Source organism: Dipodomys merriami, unplaced genomic scaffold (genome assembly GCF_024711535.1).
Source record: "Dipodomys merriami isolate MVZ:Mamm:240054 unplaced genomic scaffold, mDipMer1.0.p SCAF_5, whole genome shotgun sequence".
Classification (NCBI taxonomy): domain Eukaryota; kingdom Metazoa; phylum Chordata; class Mammalia; order Rodentia; family Heteromyidae; genus Dipodomys; species Dipodomys merriami.
Genome location: NW_027206068.1, coordinates 25147909 through 25167544, shown reverse-complemented (window position 1 = coordinate 25167544; position 19636 = coordinate 25147909). Strand labels below are relative to the sequence as shown.

Sequence of the window (19636 nt, the reverse complement as noted above, 5' to 3'; positions counted from 1 at the left end):
TTGTACAGAACTGTTAAATTGCTACACTTTCCTATGCTGGAGTGACACCAGCAATCTTCCCCTCCCAGCATTCAAGCAGACATTTCCCATTAGTGGACTAAAGTGGGAAGTGAAAGAAAAAAACACACGGAATTTGCAAGTTTTTGTACTGGCAACTGGCACTGACTGCTGCTTGATACTTTTCTCCTGTCCATCATTACACTCTCATGGCCAGCGATCTCCCAAGATAATGCTCTCCCAAGATAATGCTGATTTCTTTCTTAAAACAACACTTTTTTTTTTGGTCGGTCATGGGCTTGAACTCTGGGCCTGGGCACTGTCCCTGAGTTCTTCAGCTCAAGGCTAGCACTCTACCACTTAAGCCACAGTGCCACTTCCAGTTTTCTGGTGGTTAATTGGAGCCTCAAATCTCAGGCTCCTGAGTAGCTAGGATTACAGGCATGACCCATAGGCACCCGGCTAAAACAACACTTTCTAAGACTTCAGACACACTACTAAACTAAGCATCCAGGTGTAGTGAGAGGAGGATAGGATGAGCTGTTCAGAGAAAAATGGTGTGTCTCATAAGAATAATGAGGACAGGGTGCAAGGGTCAGAAAAGGCTTGATTGATAAAGGCATCTCAATCATGTATGCCATTATAGCACAGAGATAAGTATCAGGTAATGTACTAAATTCAGGCTTCTTCAGAAGCACTGCACATGAGATTTAACATGCTTCCATCTAACCTCAGGACACAGGGTGTTGCTCCGACTCTATGTCAAAATAAAAGCTGGCTAATGTCCAGGATGGAGGAATAGGATGTTCCTCATCACACTGTCTTTCAGCTTCCAGGAATGCTGTGTTTTGTGGTGAGTACCTATTCCATGAAAAAGTTTGCTAGGATCACCACAGAAGGACTGTACAAATATGCTAATGTTTGGAGAGATGTCAATTAGTTGAAATCTGGATGGAACTTGCCTTCTTCTAACTTAGGTTAGAGAGAGTTAATAAGTTCAAGAAAGGGTTGTCCTAGTTTTTGAGGCTAACTAAATATTGAGGCAAACTCAACTTGTATAGAACAATAAAGTGGATATATTTTACTGAGGTATAGATCCTTGCTTCAGTTTTTATAAATTCTAGGCTTCACAGGGTAACTGATTTATTCATGAGCTTTTCCTCTCTAGTTTCATAGGATGGGTATTCTTCCTGTGGAGGCTATGCATCTTCTGTCTTTGACAAGTATCTAATAACATGAGATAAAGCTTCTCAGCTTTAAAATGATACTATAGGACAAAATTTTGACAGATCTCTATAGTGATAAAGAGTTTTACAATTGTTTGCCTACCTAGGCTTTGTAATGAAATATTGGTTCATATTTACAAATGATTATGGTTGTATTTCTGTTCTTGTCAATTTGATTATCCATTTAGAATATAATTACCATTCTACTAAGATGTATGAATAACTTTAAAAAGTCTGTGAGTCCCAGAAAAGAACAACTTTCCACCCATCAACCAAACACAATCAGTAGGTGATTTGAATAACCTATTAGATTTTGTAAAGACATGGTTTGTCAAATAGTGACATGCTTTCAGGTACAGCATGGTCATTCTTCTTCAGATTCATTATTTCAACTAGCACTAATAACACAGTAGAGCAGAGACCAGTTACATGGAAGAATTTCAGGGGTGTTCCTGCCCCTTACGCTGCTTGCTTCATTGAAATCCCACCATTAAAAATCCTGCATATTAGCTCAAGGCTTTCAAACTAGATAGGCACTAATTTCCATGAAGAGGTACACACATCAGGGATAGTGACAAATGTGAACACAGTTGTTCTATGCGACACCACACATGTAGAGGGAGCATGTGTGATGGGTGAGGGTTTTGCCAATCACAGCCCACAGTTCTGGATTCTCACAGCTTGCAGATACCACTCAGTATACCAAGGACCGTGGGAAAGACAACGGAAAACACATAAATAGCTACAAACCCCCCTCAACTTTCTTATTCTAATGTCAGAGGTTGTTGAATAGCCTAGGGACATGCTGAATACAAGTGTGCTTAGAATTTCAGAGAGCCTCAGCAAGTCTTTGTGAGGCAAGGGAAAGAAATGGGGAAGATCTCAGCATTTGGTTTTAGCCAGATCAAGTAATTCACAAGATATAGTTTAGTGGTTCTGATTGAATGCAACAACTAAAAATTAGCATTGGTCACTTGACAAAAAGCTAGCCAAAAAGATCAACAAGAAATATGAATCAAGAATAGAGGAATGGAAAAAGGAGAATAGAGGAATACAGATTTTTCACTTGTTCCTCTAGAAGACAGAGACTTTTAAATCAAATAACTTTCATGTAATGAAAGACAGAGAATATGCTGCACCCTCTCAGGAGAAGACATTGAGAACCAGCCAAGAATGCGCTGGAAAGTGGGAAAGCAGCAGTGGTTATATTCCATCATTGCTACCTTAAAACACATCTTCCTGGTTGGCCTTGTCTTGTATTTCCCCCTTTTGCAGGAACCATCATTCATATATGCTCCTGCCCTCTTGGTCTTTCTATCCCACACAGTAATCACTCCATATTACCTACAGAAGGACTTGATATAACTTAACATTGATACCACTCAACACCTGCTAATTTCTAATCTCTAGCAGTTGCAATGTATTACAATCATATCCTACTACCCAGTCTAAGTGGACAGATTCTACTATCACATTGCTTTATTTTGCAGGTATTCCTCTAAGGAAATATGGACCTTTACAAAGTGAGGGATATATCAGAATTTTATAAAATAAGTCATTTTGCATTCTATACAACTTTAAAGCTTTTTGCAGGGGGGGGGATTGTTATACTTGACTAACTTAATCAATTTTGCTAGTCTTCACTAACTTTCATTTCCAGTTGAACAAACCATGTGTTATTTGATTCACAAAGCAATGTTCATTTCCAGACTACTGATGTGGGGATTTCTGATGGCATTTTGAAACTCTATTAGAGCTAGTTAGTCATGTGAAATCAGTTTCAATACAACACAATGGAAGAAAATACGGCTGAGGCATGAATCATTTCCTCTTAATTACAAAATGACATATCAGTGGATCAACTTAAGAATTTTCAGAACAAGGGAGAACATGCTGGAGGGATTTTTGTTACCTCAAAATCATGCATGGGATCTTCTTTCTTCAGTTCAAATCCATGAGAGTTCATTTGTTTTAGAAAAAAATATGAGGTACTGAACTAAGTGAACAATTGAGCTCTTATTATTTCCTAAAGAAAGCTATTTATTGGTTGAGATATAGGTCTCTGAACTGTTCCAGATCTTCAGTTAAGATATTTTTCATCAAAAAGTTCAGTACAATCACAGACAGCCTTTCAGAAGGCACCAAGGGCCCCACAGTGTCTGTTCTAGAGCTGATAATCTTAACATGACACAATGGGAATGGGGTGGATAGTAGGGTCAGGGTTGGGAAATGAGGAGAAAGGATTTAAAAAGCAGAAAACAAATTTCAAAGGAATCGTTACACACTCCAAACCAACATTTTGTTATTTCTACTTCTCTTTGAGGTGAGAGAAAATCATATAAAGCTAGAATGCACTCGGGTCTTCAAAATATGATCAAGCCCTAAGGACAATTGTTGGCTTATAAATAGTGCCCTGTAATTCTTAATCTTTAATTCCCTTGAGAATGGGCTTTAAAAAATTAGCAGTGCTTTTACTGTGTGTTCATTTTCTGTGCTCTGTGACTCATGATTTAGCAGAACAAAAATCTTATTGCTCTACTATGAAAGGACATGAAGGGCTGGTTTTCCTCATGATACATTTGATATGTCCTTTTTGACAAGTAGAGTGAAAAGTATTTCTGTATCTACATTCCTAGTTCCTGTTTTTATCATCCTCTCTGAATTGAAAAGTATTACATGAGAGTTATTATTATATAGACACATCATTTTTATGGTAAATTTCTCTTCTTTAACTACTAATTTAAACATTTTAAGGAGGTAAATCCCTACCTTTGAAGAAGGCCTTCTTAGCTGAAGAAGTTATTCTTCCCTTTAATCTTTTAAACCAAAGGTCGTCTTAGTATTGCTCTGTGGATTGAAGAAGGAATGAAGTAAATGTTAACAAGACATTGGTCGTCATCAATCACAGCAAATTGTCAATACATTAACTCCACCTGACTCCCTAATGGGAGACACAATTACAGAGAGAGCCAGGCAAGAAAAGACAAATTATGAATACATTTGCCAAAACATCTATCTGCTGGCTTCAATCAAAAGTGACAGCAGAGAGGTAACTAGGAGTCTGATGGACACCCCACTAATGGATTTCCACTGAAGGAAATTGATTCCCATATTCAGTTTAGAAATAGAGGATGGTTTGGTAAGATCATATCTCTTTAAGTAGATAAAATGATTCCTTTCTGTAGGCTTATTGCTATTATTTAAGTTTTACTTACAAACAAAGAATTTCCCCCTATATTTAAAAGTCCTCGAATTCTCAATGGAAGTCATGAAAATATGATGGAAATGGCGAAGATCCAAGGAGAAGGTTCAAGGAGTTGTGACAAAGGCTCAGCTATGGACAGCTCCAGACTCTACAGTGCCCACCCCTCCTCTTGTCTGTCTCATTGCTTCCCTAGCAAACATTCCAATTAAGAATTAGTCCCCCAAAAGATGCCATGGGTGGGGAAGAGAACAATCACAGCTGAGCACATTACGTCTTCAGATAGCCAAAGGCTTTCTAAGGGAGGATTTGTGTCTTTTTGGACTTGAGATTTTCGAAAACAGAAGTCACACTATCAACCTCTGAAAACATCTTTCAGAAAAGAGAAACAAGCATCAATTCAAGAATTTTGGACTCAATCAAATGTCAGAACTACTATGAATTGCAAAATTATTCCAGGAATAAAGTAAAAAGAACCATGTATAACCTCAGTTGTTTGAATTTAGACACGTCTTACAAAATATTTTCTGTTTCAAATTATAAAAATAACCCATTTATCTTATTTGTTTATGTACAACTACCTTTTGTAGCCTTTTATCTGATACAATGGTATTTTTATCAGGACAACACATTGGTGTTGTGAAAGTTAGTGATTCTCCCTTGGAATTGAAACCAATTTTATAGCAATAACATTTTTCTTTTCTTATCATTTGGCTCCTAATTAGTTTTGTTTAAAAAAAACCTTCTAATGGTATGAATAAGAGAACCTATAAGAATCTGAAGTTATGTTTATGATAATAATTAAATTCAACAGACCTATTTGAATATTTAGTATTATATTGGGAAAATATCAGTAAGTGGGAGAAAAATGAGGGAGGGGGTAACAACTTCAACAAAAATGTACTTACTACCTTACGTATGTAACTGTATCCCCTCTATACATCACCTTGACAATAAAATTAAAAGAATAAAATAGAAATAAGACATGCAACCTACTTCCATGTAATTTTGTTACATGCTGATGGGAGAAAACAGAAATATTACCAACCAGCTTGAAATACAGTGTTTATAGAGTATCCTGTGAGACCAGGAAAAAAAGAACAATGAATCCTACAAAGGGGGATCAAGGATGTTTTCCACAGGAGTTATCAGTTGACCAGACTCCTAAAGGTAAGTGAGAAGGGCAGTCGGGGTAGAGAGAAGGACAGATGCAAAGAAATAGCAATAACGAAGTCTATTGACAGAGTGGGCAGGATGGCAAAAGGGGAGGCTACACAGGTCTTTTGTAACCACAGTGCAAAGGACCCTGAGAACTAGCCAAATTTATGAGTCTGGATTTTAGTTCAAGAATGTTGTAGGCCCATTGAAAGTTTTAGATAAAATGATAGACTATGTATTAGTACTGTGGGTAACTAAGGGATGGTAAGAGTGAAAGGAGAGACTCCAGGAGGTATTTCAGTAGCCAACATCCAAGAACCTCAGCCTCTAGGGCTGATACCTGCCTCCTTTTCAAGCCCACCCCACTCCAACAAGCACATATCTACCTCCCCGTTGAGGTGTATCAAGATATTCCAATGGGAATTATTCAAGATGAATACTATTGATTGATCCACAAAATCTGATACTACTGAATACACTTTTATTACTGGATAATCTAGTGATTTCAATCTGTCCCACTCTGCAAGTATACATTTTTAGGTAGAATTTTGGCTCTGTGCTTCTAGCCTTACCCATGACCTCCTTCAATGGTTCTATATATGTCTGATGGTAAGAAAAGCTGGATCCTTTTACTTGATTATTGATGGATGCTTTGGACTAGCAATCTCCTTTATGTGGCAGTGTTTATCTGAAATCTTTATCACTGACAACTAGAGGCTATAGTTACAATATTGGGGAGTCATGAAATTAAAATATATTTGCTGCAATTGTTCCTGAGAAAAGTAAAATTTAATGAGATACTACTCTGACTCCATCTCTGGGTACATATTATTATCCCAGCAATGCACCAATTTCTATGAATATTTGTTTTTCTTTGGTACAGAAACTGAAGCACAAAAGATTAAGCAACACAGCTAGCAAGTATTTCTATTCAAAGTAGAAAGTATTTCTTTCCCCTATTTTACTCAATAGTGCTTGAGAGAGGAAAAGGTTAAACCTGGAAGGTGCCACCAAAATTTAAGAGGAAAATGGCATATCCCTATAACATAGCACTCAGAAAGCAAGAGGCCAGAGGATCATGAGTACATGGTCAACTTGTGCTCAATAGTGATGCCCTGTCTCAAAAGAGGGCATCAGCAGAAGAAGCTGCCAGAAAGAGTGACCAGACAGAGACTGGCATAGAGATAGCCGAAAATTAAGAGTCAGGAAGGGAGAGGGGTAAACTGAGTGTGAAAGCCTTAGGAAGCATACAGAGGAAAACTCTGTGGCTATGAGGAGAGCCATGCCCTGAACTGGAATTGTCAGTACAACCACCTCCTCCTAGGCTGTGGTCCAAAGCCTTCATGGCTCCTATTGGACCATCCATCTAGGCTGGCCTGCTGAATGTGCTTTCCTATTACAAAAAAGGGCAGAAATGAAATTACCTCTAGAGAGTGTAGAATAAAAGATGCTTCAAACACAGATTTTTTTAAAGGGAAGATGGTTCTTCTGATAAGTGTTAACTTTAGCATGATGGGTATCTTTAACATGATTCAGCTCAAGGTAATACTTTTTGCATAAAGCATATGTGTAATTTGGCCTGGGTATGATTCCATGTATTATAAGCGGAAACTATTTCATCTTGCTTATGTGTATTATTGATAGAGCATTGCCACACTAGCCTTCTGTGGCAATTTAACCTCCAAGCAACGACCACTAAAACAACATCACATATTAATTGTATTGCCATGTCAGCAATTATGCCCAATATTTGTAGGAAATTAATTTTTGTCACATTACTCTTGCTTTGACAACTGTGTCATTGGGCTTTCCTAACTTGGTAATACATTCAGGTCAACAGAATAGGGCAATCCATCATATAGCCAAAGACTATTTTCCCAATAACATTTTTTCACTCAAAAATGCAATCAACTTATCCTATTAAATAAAATCAGTCCTAAGTCAAAAGGTCAAGAAGAAGTATGATGTATATAAAAGTAGCCTTCAGAAAAGATGAATGGCTTCTAGATGAAAAATGCTAAGAAACCCAAAGGTCATAGTATAGAGAGTAAACCATCAAAACAAAAGCATTTCACGTATATAACAAAAATTTTAGTAATTCAGAAAAGGATTACTCAACTTTCTCAATGGGAATTGGTACTGATTTGCATACTTTTTTGTACACTTTTTGTTTTTCTTTGTTTTAAAATGAGACTCCAGGGCTGGGAAGGTGGCTCAGTGGTAGAGTGCTTGCCTTGCATGCCTGAGGCCCTGGGTTCGATTCCCCAGCACCACATAAGCAAAAAGAAAACAGCCGGAAGTGGAGCTATGGCTCAAGTGGTAGAGTGCTAGCCTTGAGCTGAAGAGCTGAGGGACAGCACCCAGGCCCAGAGTTCAGGCCCCACGACCAACAAAAAATAAATAAATAAATAAAATAAAATAAAATGAGACTCCATAATATTCAATGTCACCAAAAAAATCAATTGCTACAATATAAAGCAAGAAGTCTTAGCATGCAAGAATGCTCATAATGGTATTTGTTTCACACTTTATGACACAAATGTAAAGCTATTAAAGAGAGTTAGAGATTTGTTTCTAAAAGTTTGCCTCCTAAGTGATATGGCTAAAGGTAGATGACATTGAAATCCAAAGCATTTCTATTTTCAATTGTGATGATTACTTCTTGTCCACAATCTTCAAGACAAATATATCTGAGAAACAGATAATTTCAAAAATTCAACATGTAGCATTATGTGTGTTAGGTACTCACTTAGCATGCAAAATCATCATATTCTTTTATCCCTATAAAATGGTAGTAAACTTCCAAAATTATTATTTTTTATTTTGACGTTAATGAAGTGGCAAAATCATAGGCTAACTTCCAAACGGCTCTTTTTTAAAAAAACTTTCTGTTCTTGACATAACCATTTAGTTAAACTTGGGGTCCATTCATACGTATAAACTGCATAGAAAAGGATAAGTAAACAACTGTACTATAATTGGCATTTGTCTTTGGCTTTTCTAGAGTCTGCCTGTCATACAACAGCCTAATTCAGTTTGACATGGCAAAAAGCCAAAATAATCTTGAAACCAGCTCTCCCCATTACAGCAGCCAATAAAACTAAAATAAAACAACTACTAGCTCATCCAAACAGCATCCAGAGGTACTCCCTTTTACTACAACCTGGCTAGTTAGGGTCCTCAGGACACCAGGCCCTGACTTCTGGCCTCAATTAAACATCAATTTCATGTTTACTCTTGCAAGACAAGTAAGCTTTCTGGGATTTGGAATCAGCTCCATGATATACACATTTTAAAAGTCAGGGATAGGAACAAGAATAAGTCTGTCTTAAGAGGAACTTGTAGGTGTTTTGCCTTTCAATAAACAAGCCCACTAATCCTTGATGAACTCAACAAGGTAAAGACTACCTGAAGAAGCTTTGACTGTTTCAAGTGACATTCTAATCTGCTACTGCAAAGGCTAACGTAAACATCCAGCAAACTTACTGTCACGTATGTTATTGAAACTGTTGGTGATGCATAGTATGCTGTGTGGGTCCAAAGAATGACTGAAACTATAAAATAGAAAGCAAATGTGCCAATAGCCATCTTCCGCCTCAAAGTCACATCCCTTTTGGTCATGCAAAAGAAGCTCCTGTCCAGGTTCTACATCTCCAACTTCTCTTGTATATAGTTAAAGTGATATGTAAGGAAGCTAATTTATAAACTTCTTTACCCAAGTGTTCTTTTACCCAAGTTTATCTTTTCCATCCATCACTACCCCTTTTTATCCAGAAGGCTAATGTCAATGTCAGTATAAACTTCAAAGCCACTTTCACCATGGGGTCTTGAATGTTGGAACAGAGATCTTCACATTTGTGGTCTCCACTTCTATAAACGTCACTTGAGGTGGTTAGCACTGTGTTAACATTTTAATAATTTGGAGTGTTTTATAAGAAGCCAGCAATATTGTGATCATAATAAAACCTTTAGTAAAGCCTAGTATGCCTTCGTCCTTTATCTGTGTTTATAATCTAAGAAACATGCTTCATTTAAAAATATTATTATATTTAGAGCAGCAAAAAATGATTAAGGTATTTTACATTTTTTATTTATATATTTACTATCTTTAAATAGAGGCTACCATTGAATATGTAAGCTTATGAGTATGAATTAATACTAATAGAAATAATTAATGCAGTAGTGTTTACTTTGCCTAGGAAGGAATCAGTTTAAAAGTGGGCAGTTAAATTATCAACAAATATATGAATATATAAATTATCAATGCATATATACTATTTTTTGGTATTAAAGTTTAAACTCAAGGCCTTAGGGCTTTAATGTTCTTGCTCAGCTTTCTCACTCATGACGGTGCTCTACCACTTGAATCACACCTCCAGTTTCAGCTTCTTGCTGGGTAATTGGAGCTAACAGTCTCTCAAATTTGTCTGACTAGTCTGGCTTCAAACTGAGATCTTCAGATCTCAGCCTCCTAAGCAGCTAGGATTATAGGCATGAGCCACCAGCACCCAGCAGGTTTATAGATTTCATATAGCAGACAGTGAGAAACTAGTTTTCAAGTACACTAAACACAAAAACAGATAGAACTTTACATGATGGCATATAAAATTACACTGTTACTAAGAAATAAGAAAGACTGAAAATAGTGTTTTTGAGAGAATCTGATTTCACTGACAGAGACATGCCCAGAAGTCCAAGTCTTTTGATAAGCAGCCTCAGATATTCCAATGTAGGTGAGCATGGCCCACACTAGAAGGGTGTATTTAGGATGATGACAGTTAAACCAGAAATATGCTACTTTGTGCAGTTAGAAAACTTCTTCCTGGAACAAAGTCAAATTAGAAAAGTTTCTCATATGCACAGAGAAAACACACTCTAAAACAAACATGCTAGAGTCTGAGGATCTATATAATAAGGTGTGACCCCAATACAGCAGCTCACAGTCCTGGGAGTGACAGGAAGCATTTGTCTATATGTATACAGGAGTGCTTGCGTGCATGTGTGTAGGTGTGTAAAAGAGGTACCAATAAGGACAAGGAGGAAGTGAAGAGGATCTCTGTGCATGACTCTATAGTTCTTTTAACATTTATCTCCATATATATAAATGGAAGCCATTTATATATATTAAGGAGGTTTCTCTATATATATTAAGGAGGTTGCTCTGACAATTTAAATCTGCCAATGAAAATGATGAACTACAAATGAGTTACTATACAGTTATAATAAATAAGTGAAACACTCTGAAGATCTCACATGAAAGATTAAAGGCAATATTTAACATATCAAAGACTTACCATGACTAGATAAGAAGTTATAAACAATCTTCAATTATTAATTCTGTGGTGCTAATCAAAATATATACCCTTAAGATCTTCTACTATAATATACTAAAAAAACTGATTTGATTAAAGGTGAGTTGCCTGATAAATTAAGTGTGAATATTTGTAAAACAAAAAAATAACAATGAAGGTATTTGATCAAAGAAATAAAGTGTATTCAACTTCACAAAATATGATTATTTAGACACCTTTTGTTGACACATAAGTTGGCAAAGGAAATTTAACTTTTGTTCTAATTTGATTGATATTTAAGAACCTTGAACAAAGGATCAAGCACACTTACAGCATATCTGTCTTAAAATAAGCTTATCAATTCTAATATATACTGTAAAATGGGAAACAATTCAACTGGCATAAATACTGCATACTAAGAGAAGATATAGATGTAGATGTTACAAAGAAAAACTCCCCTTTTGTAGCTCAGTAGTCATTCTTATCTGCAGAAGACACAGTGTCCAACCCCTTGCAACTTCAGATAGTACAAACTCCATTTATTCAGTGGTCCCCTAAGTATCTGAGAGGAAAGGTTCCAAGACTCCCTGCAAATTACAAATACAAGGATACCAAAATCCCTTGTATAAAATGGCACAGCATTTGCATATAGGCTATATAAAGCCTCCCACATAAGTGTAAAACATCTCTAGATTACTAATAATTAGTACAATGTAAATGCTATGTTCATAGTTACTGTATTGTGCCACCAAGGTAGAAATGACAAGAAAAAATTCCATATATGTTTAATACTGACAATTTTTTCAGAATATTTTTGGTACACATTTAGTCGAATTTAAGGATTCAGAACCTGTGGATATGGAAGGCATGAGGTATATACTATGTGCTTTCTTATACATACATATATACAAAAAAATTTAGTTTAGAAATTCAGCATAGTAAGATATTGGTCCAGTAAGAAAATATCAACAACAACCAAAAAATAAAGTTGTAAAAGTATACTAAAATGAAACTATTTGAAACTTTTAATTTGTAGCTAGGTGCCAGAGACACACATGTATAGTCCTAGCTACTCAGGAGGCTGAGATCTGAGGATTGAGGTTCAAAGCCAGCTAGGGCTTGAGATTATTATCTCCCTTAAACACTAAAAAGCTGGAAGCGGAGATGTGGCTCTCAAGTAGTAGAGCACTAGACTTAAGCAATAAGCTAAGCAACATCTCCCTAAACTGCTGAGTTCAAGTCCCAAGACCAACACACATACAAAAAATTATTGGCATACGAAAAAGCCATTGATTTTTGAGTATCCTGCTATTTTGCCAAAGTTCAGATCAGCTTGAGGAACAGAATGGTGAGACAAAGGACAAGGGGGGGAACCAATGCAACAGTGACATACACAAGACAATATGTTGGAAATGATCTGTACAACTTGTGGGGGTACTGGAAGGAGGGGGAGTAGGAGAAAAATGAGGGAAGGGGTAACAAGAAATGTAATTACTACCTTATGTGACTGTAACCCCTCTATATGACACCTTGACAATAAAAAAAACTGGTTTTATCATTTTGCTTTAAAAAAATTTATAAAAGTTTATGAGTTGCTTATTTCTGGAATTTTTCTTTTAATATTTTCAGCTGACTTTGGACAAATAAATGAAACTTGACAGTTAATAAATAAAAACTGGTAATAATCATGCATATTTAAATATTATGTATATTTAAATGTTCAAGTAGATGGCAGATATTTCCATGATGTCAAGTTGTGGGTACAAATAAGATTAAAAAACATAAAACTTGGGGCTGAGAAGGTAGCTCAGTAGTAGAGCACTTGCCTTTCATGCATGAGGCCCTGGGTTTGATTCCTCAGCACCACATAAGCAAAAAGAAAAAAAAGCCAGAAGTGGCACTGTGGCTCAAGTGGTAGAGTGCTAACCTTGAGCTGAAGAGCTGAGGGACAGTGCCCAAGCCCAGAGTTCAGGCCCCACGACCGGACCCCCCCCCAAAAAAAAGAAAACATAAAACTTTCATATGACCTATATGACCATATGACCTCTGAACCATTGCAAAGCATACTTCCAACTACTTTTCAAAATTCAGAAAAACGTTATAGACTATAATCTGCACAATTCCTCTGATGATCATTTATTCAACCCAGATCTGTCAATATGCTTGAATTACCTTAAGAATGCAATGTACTCATTACCTTACTCATGTAACTATAACTCCTCTGTACCGTATCTTTACAATAAAAATATAAATACCACAAAATATTAAAAAAGAATCTAGTTAAAAAGAATGCAATGTGGCCAATTGAGACAGGAAAGTCTGTAAGACTCTTTTCTGCAAATATCCACAAAAAAAACCCATAGTGAAGCTGTGGCTCAAGTGGTAGAGCACTAACCTTTAGCAAAAAATAAGTTCAGAAACAATGCTCAGGCCCTGACTTCAAACCCCAGGACTGGCGGGTGCGCACGCACACATACACACGCACACACACACATGCACACACACAAGAATGCAACGTATATAGTGGAGAAATAGTCACAAAGATGCTTTAAGCACATTTTAATATAAACTAACCTCCCTCCTCTGATTTTTTAGGTCCTGGCAGCTGTAGCATATATGAAAAAATGCTGCTGTCACCATTATTTTTGAGACTGAGTCTCATGAAGATCTTAATATTAAACTTCATTCTGACTGATTGCTCTAACAATTTATACATTAATTTGACCAAGTTTAATATACTTGGATTAAAAACTTTTGTGTGTGTGTGTGGTTCTAAGGATGGAACCCGGGGCCTTACATGTGCTAGGCAAACACTCTATGAATTAGCAACCTCCTTAACCCCTAGAGTAAAATATTGAATGACTAATTAAATTTCCTATTTATCAACATTGTAGCTAATATTACAGCTGACACTGTAGATAATAAGCCAGTTTATTAACAGGAATCAAAATAGAGTAAATCAGATTTAGGAACTACCTCATTCCCCTTTAAAGAAAGGGATTTGGATGTGCATTTTTGGTTGCTACTTGCAGTAAACACATGATGTTATGAAGTGATAAAAGGTTTTGAATGAAGATGACATACTTCTTTCTTTTCAAAACTAAGTTGTTTTTGATCCAGAATTCTCTTTAGTTGCTCCAGTTTTCTAGTCTCCTTTTGATTCAGACATAAACTTACAAGTAGTCCCCTCATTTAAAAATGTTTCCTCACAACTTCCTGAGTATTTGACATTCTCATTGAACTGAGTTTGAGGTCTTTTCATAAAATTACTCTGGAAGGAAAAAAGAGTGAAACTCCACAGAAACAAAATACAGTCGGGTCCAAATTCTGATGTAGCTTCTCAGATACTTTTATCCTATGCTCCTTCTCCATAGTATTGGTGGGTCTTGGTCCTCTGAACAAGAAATTTTCTGTTTCCTAGTTGTCTGTGCAAGCCCTGATTTTCTATTTTAGTTATACTGACTTTTTTAAAGCAAAGGAATTCTAACAGGATCTAAATCATGGCTTGGAGGCCGGACAGGAATAGGATTCCCCCATCCCACAGAAACCTGCCTTTGGATATCTCCACAGTAGTATCTTGGCAGATTGGCCTAGTCCTGGTCACTGTTACAATAGCCTTGGGAGCATCTGATCATGGAACTCATTGAATCAGTTTCCAAATTTAAGATTATGAAACTGTGGTCTTAGAGAAGATTGGAATTCTTTTAGTTCCAGGTTGCTAACTACAAGTCCCATTATAAAGCTACCCACATAAAAGGAGGGTTTTAAAAATATATATTATTTTATTGTATTGTAAAGGTGCTGTACAGAGGGATTACAGTTATATGAGTAAGGTAATGAATACATTTCTTGTTGAACATTGTTACTTATTCTGTTTTTCTCCCACTATCCCTTCCCTCCCCAATTAGGAGGTTTTGTTTAATGCAATATGGTCTGTAGTAATAAACCATTTTTTTTATAAATAAAGTAATCAAATGATGAATTTATTAGCTTACCAGGTGACATTAGGGAAATTGCTTCCTCTGTGTGTACAAAATGGGGTTAATAATCCTGACCTATCTACTAAGGGCTCTGGGGCCAATTCATGTAGGAATTGTCTAAGTGCTGTATAAATGTTGCTGGTGTTATGAGGGCTTGGTTTTATTGTCATTGGAAGGCCACCATCATAATAAAGAATTCAGAGGTTTAGTCAGAGGTGAATTAACAAAGCAAGGCCTATGCTAATACAAATGCCCTCTGACCTTAGAACACTGGGCTTAGAAAACTACACAGATTGGAATGTGAATGAAGTTTACATTTTCAGAGGCTCAGAGCTTTTGCTCATGTATTTCCTATTCAGTTCCTTCACTTTGAAAATCCTTACTGTGGAAACGAAACAACCCATATCCACTTCCACCTACATTTTTCAGCATTATATTCATTGCGGCTCCCAGCATCATTTGCATTTAAGCCTGACACTGGAGGCCCCCCAAGGACCTTCCTATGGCCTGCCAGTTGACATGAACAAATTTTATTCATTTTAAGGTTTAATTGTGCAATCCCCAAATTTACTCTTAGAGGGGTCTTGTTTCCACTGGAATATCCACAAGTCACTCCCTCTGACCACAAGTACTGTTTCATACCAGACACTGTCCTAGGTGCTGGAGATGGAAGTGAATAAAACAGGCAAATACTACTGTTGCCACATAGCTTGCATTCTGTAGGGAAAAGACAAATAGCAAGGAACTACATAAGTAAATGCTAGGACGAAGAAGCGAACTGTGGTGAGAGCAGGAGAGTGCTAAGCTGGGGAGGAGCTGCAGTGTTAAATAGGCTACTCAGGGAAAAGCCTCCCAAGAAAGTATGATTTGAGTGCAATGGCCACTGAAGTGCTTTTCAGAAAGGCAAATGCAACAGTCCTGAGGTAGGTTTTGTTTGTTTGTGTGAGAACAGTAAGTAGGCCCAGAATAGACAAGGAGAATAGTAGGAGATGAAGCCAGAAAAGCACAGGGTAGGTATCAGATAGACTAGAGCTAGCACCTCCCAGCAATGCCTGGCTTCTTACTTTGAATGACATGGGAGGAGGGTTTCCTTTTGAAGAGTGATATTTAAAAGCTGTTTTGAGGATAGGGTGGAGGGAAACTGGTTTAGACAGGAAGACCCATGAAAGCCATGACAATATTCCAGAGCATGTGTCAGTTCTGGATTCCGTGCATGGCGGCACAGGGTAGAGATGCACAGCAGTCACTTTTCCAACCTCCTTCATCTAGCTATGATGGCTTTATTTTGAATGATTTCAGTCTGTAAGGAAATGTGTTTCCTTTCAAACCTTTCTTTCCCAGTCAGTAACATTTCCTCTCAAATGAATCACTTTAGAAAAGGTCAACACCTGATGAATTGGGATGTAGTCAAATCAGCAAGAAAACTATTCTCCAAAGTCAAAATGACTTAAGAGAAACACATTGCAAGTCTAGTTATGCCCCTGACTCTTTTAGTAGACTTTACATTTCTGTATAAATGAAAGTAAGAAGTGTCTCTCTCTCTCTACAGTTGGGAGTATAGTGAGGAGCCCCTCCACAGGGGGTAGACACCTGACATAAAGCCAGCACCCTCCACCTGAATTTGAACCCTGTGCAAATAGCAGCACACTTTTTTTTGTTTTGGTCAGTTTTGGGGCTTGAACTCTGGGCCTAGATGCTGTCCCTCTGCTCTTCAGCTCAAAACTAGAGTTCTACCACTTGAGCCACAGCGCCACTTCCAGTTTTCTGGTGGTAACAGTCTCATGGCCTTTCTTGCCCGGGCTGGCTTTGAACCGTGCTCCTCACATCTTAGCCTCCTGAGTAGCTAGGCTTACAGGAGTGAGCCACCTGCACCTGGCCAGTACACATTTTTTAAAACTTCCTTACTGTGGTACTAAAACCCAGGGTCTTGCACATATTAGGCAAGCATAAAACACTTTGGAAACAAATGTTTTCACACTCCCTTACATTGACATTAACCACAGAAATCCTATTTAACTCCTGTGTGTAAAACTTACTACTTTCTCTAGGCAGTTACTGGAGTTTGAACTTAAGGGCTCACACTTGCTAGGCTGGCACCATACCACTGAGCCATCCTCTCTCCTCAACCCCCACCTCCCAGCCCCTTAACTCCCTCCCCACCATACTAATGACATGGTAGCAAGTATTTTAATTGGGGCCATTTCAATTTTTATCTGACTTTCAGTTTAAGTCACGTTAATATCCACAATGAGATTTCAAGAAATATAGGTAGAAACCATGGAAACCAAATAGGAAAATCAGTGGGTTGACAAAAAAATAAAACTAAAGTATAAGAACACAGTTATGGGAAGAGTACAAAAATTCAGAATGAAAAAAAATATAGCCATGACAAGAGAATATAACCCAGTAATAGATATTAATTATTCCCAGAATAGTTCAAGTAAACATGACACTTAGAACGTTTATATTTACATATATATATATTAATGGGTGATTCATAGATTTATTTATTTTTCTGTCAATGAAATATAAATATCAAGTTCAAGGAAAATGTCCTAGATTTTGATTAGTAACTAACAGTGGCTACTAGCTATTCATCAGCATTTAGCAAATTTCTAGGGGGAAAAAAAACAGAGATAAGAAAGAGCAGCACCAAAGGACTACAGACTTGTTTGGGGAAGAGAAAGGAGGAAAGAATAAACTCCATGCCTATGTGGCTGTAATTCACATTTCTTTCACCAACACTCAGATATTCTGCTATCTTTTCTACTTTCTCTCCAACTCTCTTGATTTTCCACTTTCCAATGAGAGTCTTATTTTATTTTTAATCTACCTAACACCAGCTGTTGCCAAAGCCTGCCTAGTAGAAAGCTTAGTCCAAACAGTCTGATCATTAAAGCAAACATCAAGCACATGGAGCCAACACAGAGTTTAGGGAAAGGCACTGGTCTGAATGCCTGGGTGGGAATTCAGCTTTGCCTGCTCCTAGCTAGATAGCTTGGCATGCCACTTGGGCTCTCTAAATCTTACATATCTCATCTTTAAAATGTAACTAAGAAGACCTGCTTGCTGTTCCTGTAGAGAACAATTAACAGGATTAAACCAGACAGTTCGAACTGTATGCAAACCTAAGCATTTTTATGGTGACCTTCATGCTGTCATGTTATTGGTTAATGGAAAATCTGACAATGGAAAAATTATCTTACAAAAATAGTGTTTTAAAATAGGCTTGTTCCATCTCCAGCCTCAATAAATGAGTACTTTCATGGATTTTCTTTTTTTTTGGCGGGGGGTCCGGTCGTGGGGCCTGAACTCTGGGCCTGGGTGCTGTCCCTCAGCTCTTCAGCTCAAGGATAGCACTCTACCACATGAGCCACAGCGCCACTTCCAGCTTTTTTTTCTTTTTGCTTATGTGGTGCTGAGGAATCGAACCCAGGGCCTCATGCATGCAAGGCACGCACTCTACCACTCAGCCACCTTCCCAGCCCCTTTCAGGGATTTTCTAAAGATACAAAATCATTTTATGGTAGTAGCTGGTTGCATTTGAGTAAACATAATGTGTTTTCTGCTCCTTCTCTTTCCCTTTCCCTTTCCTTTTCTCCTCCCATTTTCCTTCCTTCCCTCTTTCCTCCCTTCCCTCTTTCCTTCCTTCCCTCCTTCCTCCCTCCCTCCCTCTCTCCCTTCCTTCCTTCCTTCCTTTCTTCCCTCCTCTCCTTCCTTCTTCTCCTCTACTTCTCTCCTTCCTTCCTTCCTTTCTTTTCTTTCTCTTTCCCTCCCTCCCTCCCTCCCTCCCTTCTTTCCTTCCTTCCCTTTTTCCTTCCTTCCTTCCTTCCTTCCTTCCTTCCTTCCTTCCTTCCTTCTTTCCTCTCCTCTTTCCTTCCTCTCCTTCCTCTCCTTCTCTCTCTCTCTCTTTCTTTCTTTCTTTCTTTCTTTCTTTCTTTCTTTCTTTCTTTCTTTCTTTCTTTCTTTCTTTCTTTCTTTCTCTTTCCCTCCCTCCTCCTTCCTTCCTTCCTTCCTTCCTTCCTTATTTTTGCAATGCTGGGGATCAAACTCAGAGCCTAATGTACACAAGACAAGTGCTCTATCAATCAAATCACTGAGCTACACCCCCCATGTTTCATTTCATAAGCTTAAAAAATCTCAGAAAATTGAATATAAACTTACAGATAGTCTTTCATGAGCTAAAGTTAATGAATCCAATTATGTTTTGAAAAATGTGTGCCAGTCCAGCTTTGCTCATCCTTTGGCCACTAAACTTTGTATACAGAAGAACTGATAAATAAAACTCAAAGGAAAATCTCAAGTTTAGTGCAGAGGGACAACCTTTTAAAATAAAAAAGGTGCATAAGCTGATGCTATACTTTGTGCACAGAAAGTATAATATTGTAATATTATTTAAAATATCAAGAGGGTAGAAAACAAGGGAAAATAAAGCCTGACTAGAAAATGTTTTAAGGTAATGTAAAAAATAAAATAGTCCATGAGACCAAGAGCAAATATCTAAACAGAGAATGAGAAAATACATATTTCATTGAAATGATATGTCAACACCCCTGCTGATTGATGAATCCAACAGAAAACATAAACATACTATTATTTAATTTTCTTTAAAATGTGTTCACATTTTGTTACTGAGAATACTTTTCCCCATCAAAGCCTCTCAAGCTGATCTTTGAAACAAAGATCAGCAGCCAGATCAGCACAATAAACAAAACCAAATCAATAAGCACAGAAAAGAAAACATTCTTCAGACAAGTCTTTACAGGTGGAATACAATCCCAA

The 19636-nt window shown here is 37.4% G+C and overlaps 1 protein-coding gene across 22 annotated transcripts in view; it reads right to left on the bottom strand.

The window, feature by feature from the left end:
- Nrcam (neuronal cell adhesion molecule) overlaps nt 1-19636 on the bottom strand; it is a 278315-nt gene that overhangs the window by 151238 nt on the left and 107441 nt on the right. For all 22 annotated transcript variants that reach the window (XM_069996201.1, XM_069996200.1, XM_069996199.1 and 19 more), the window contains exon 2: nt 3993-4070. The gene's annotated coding sequence lies outside the window, so the exon portion shown is untranslated. The remainder of the gene's footprint in view (nt 1-3992; nt 4071-19636) is intronic.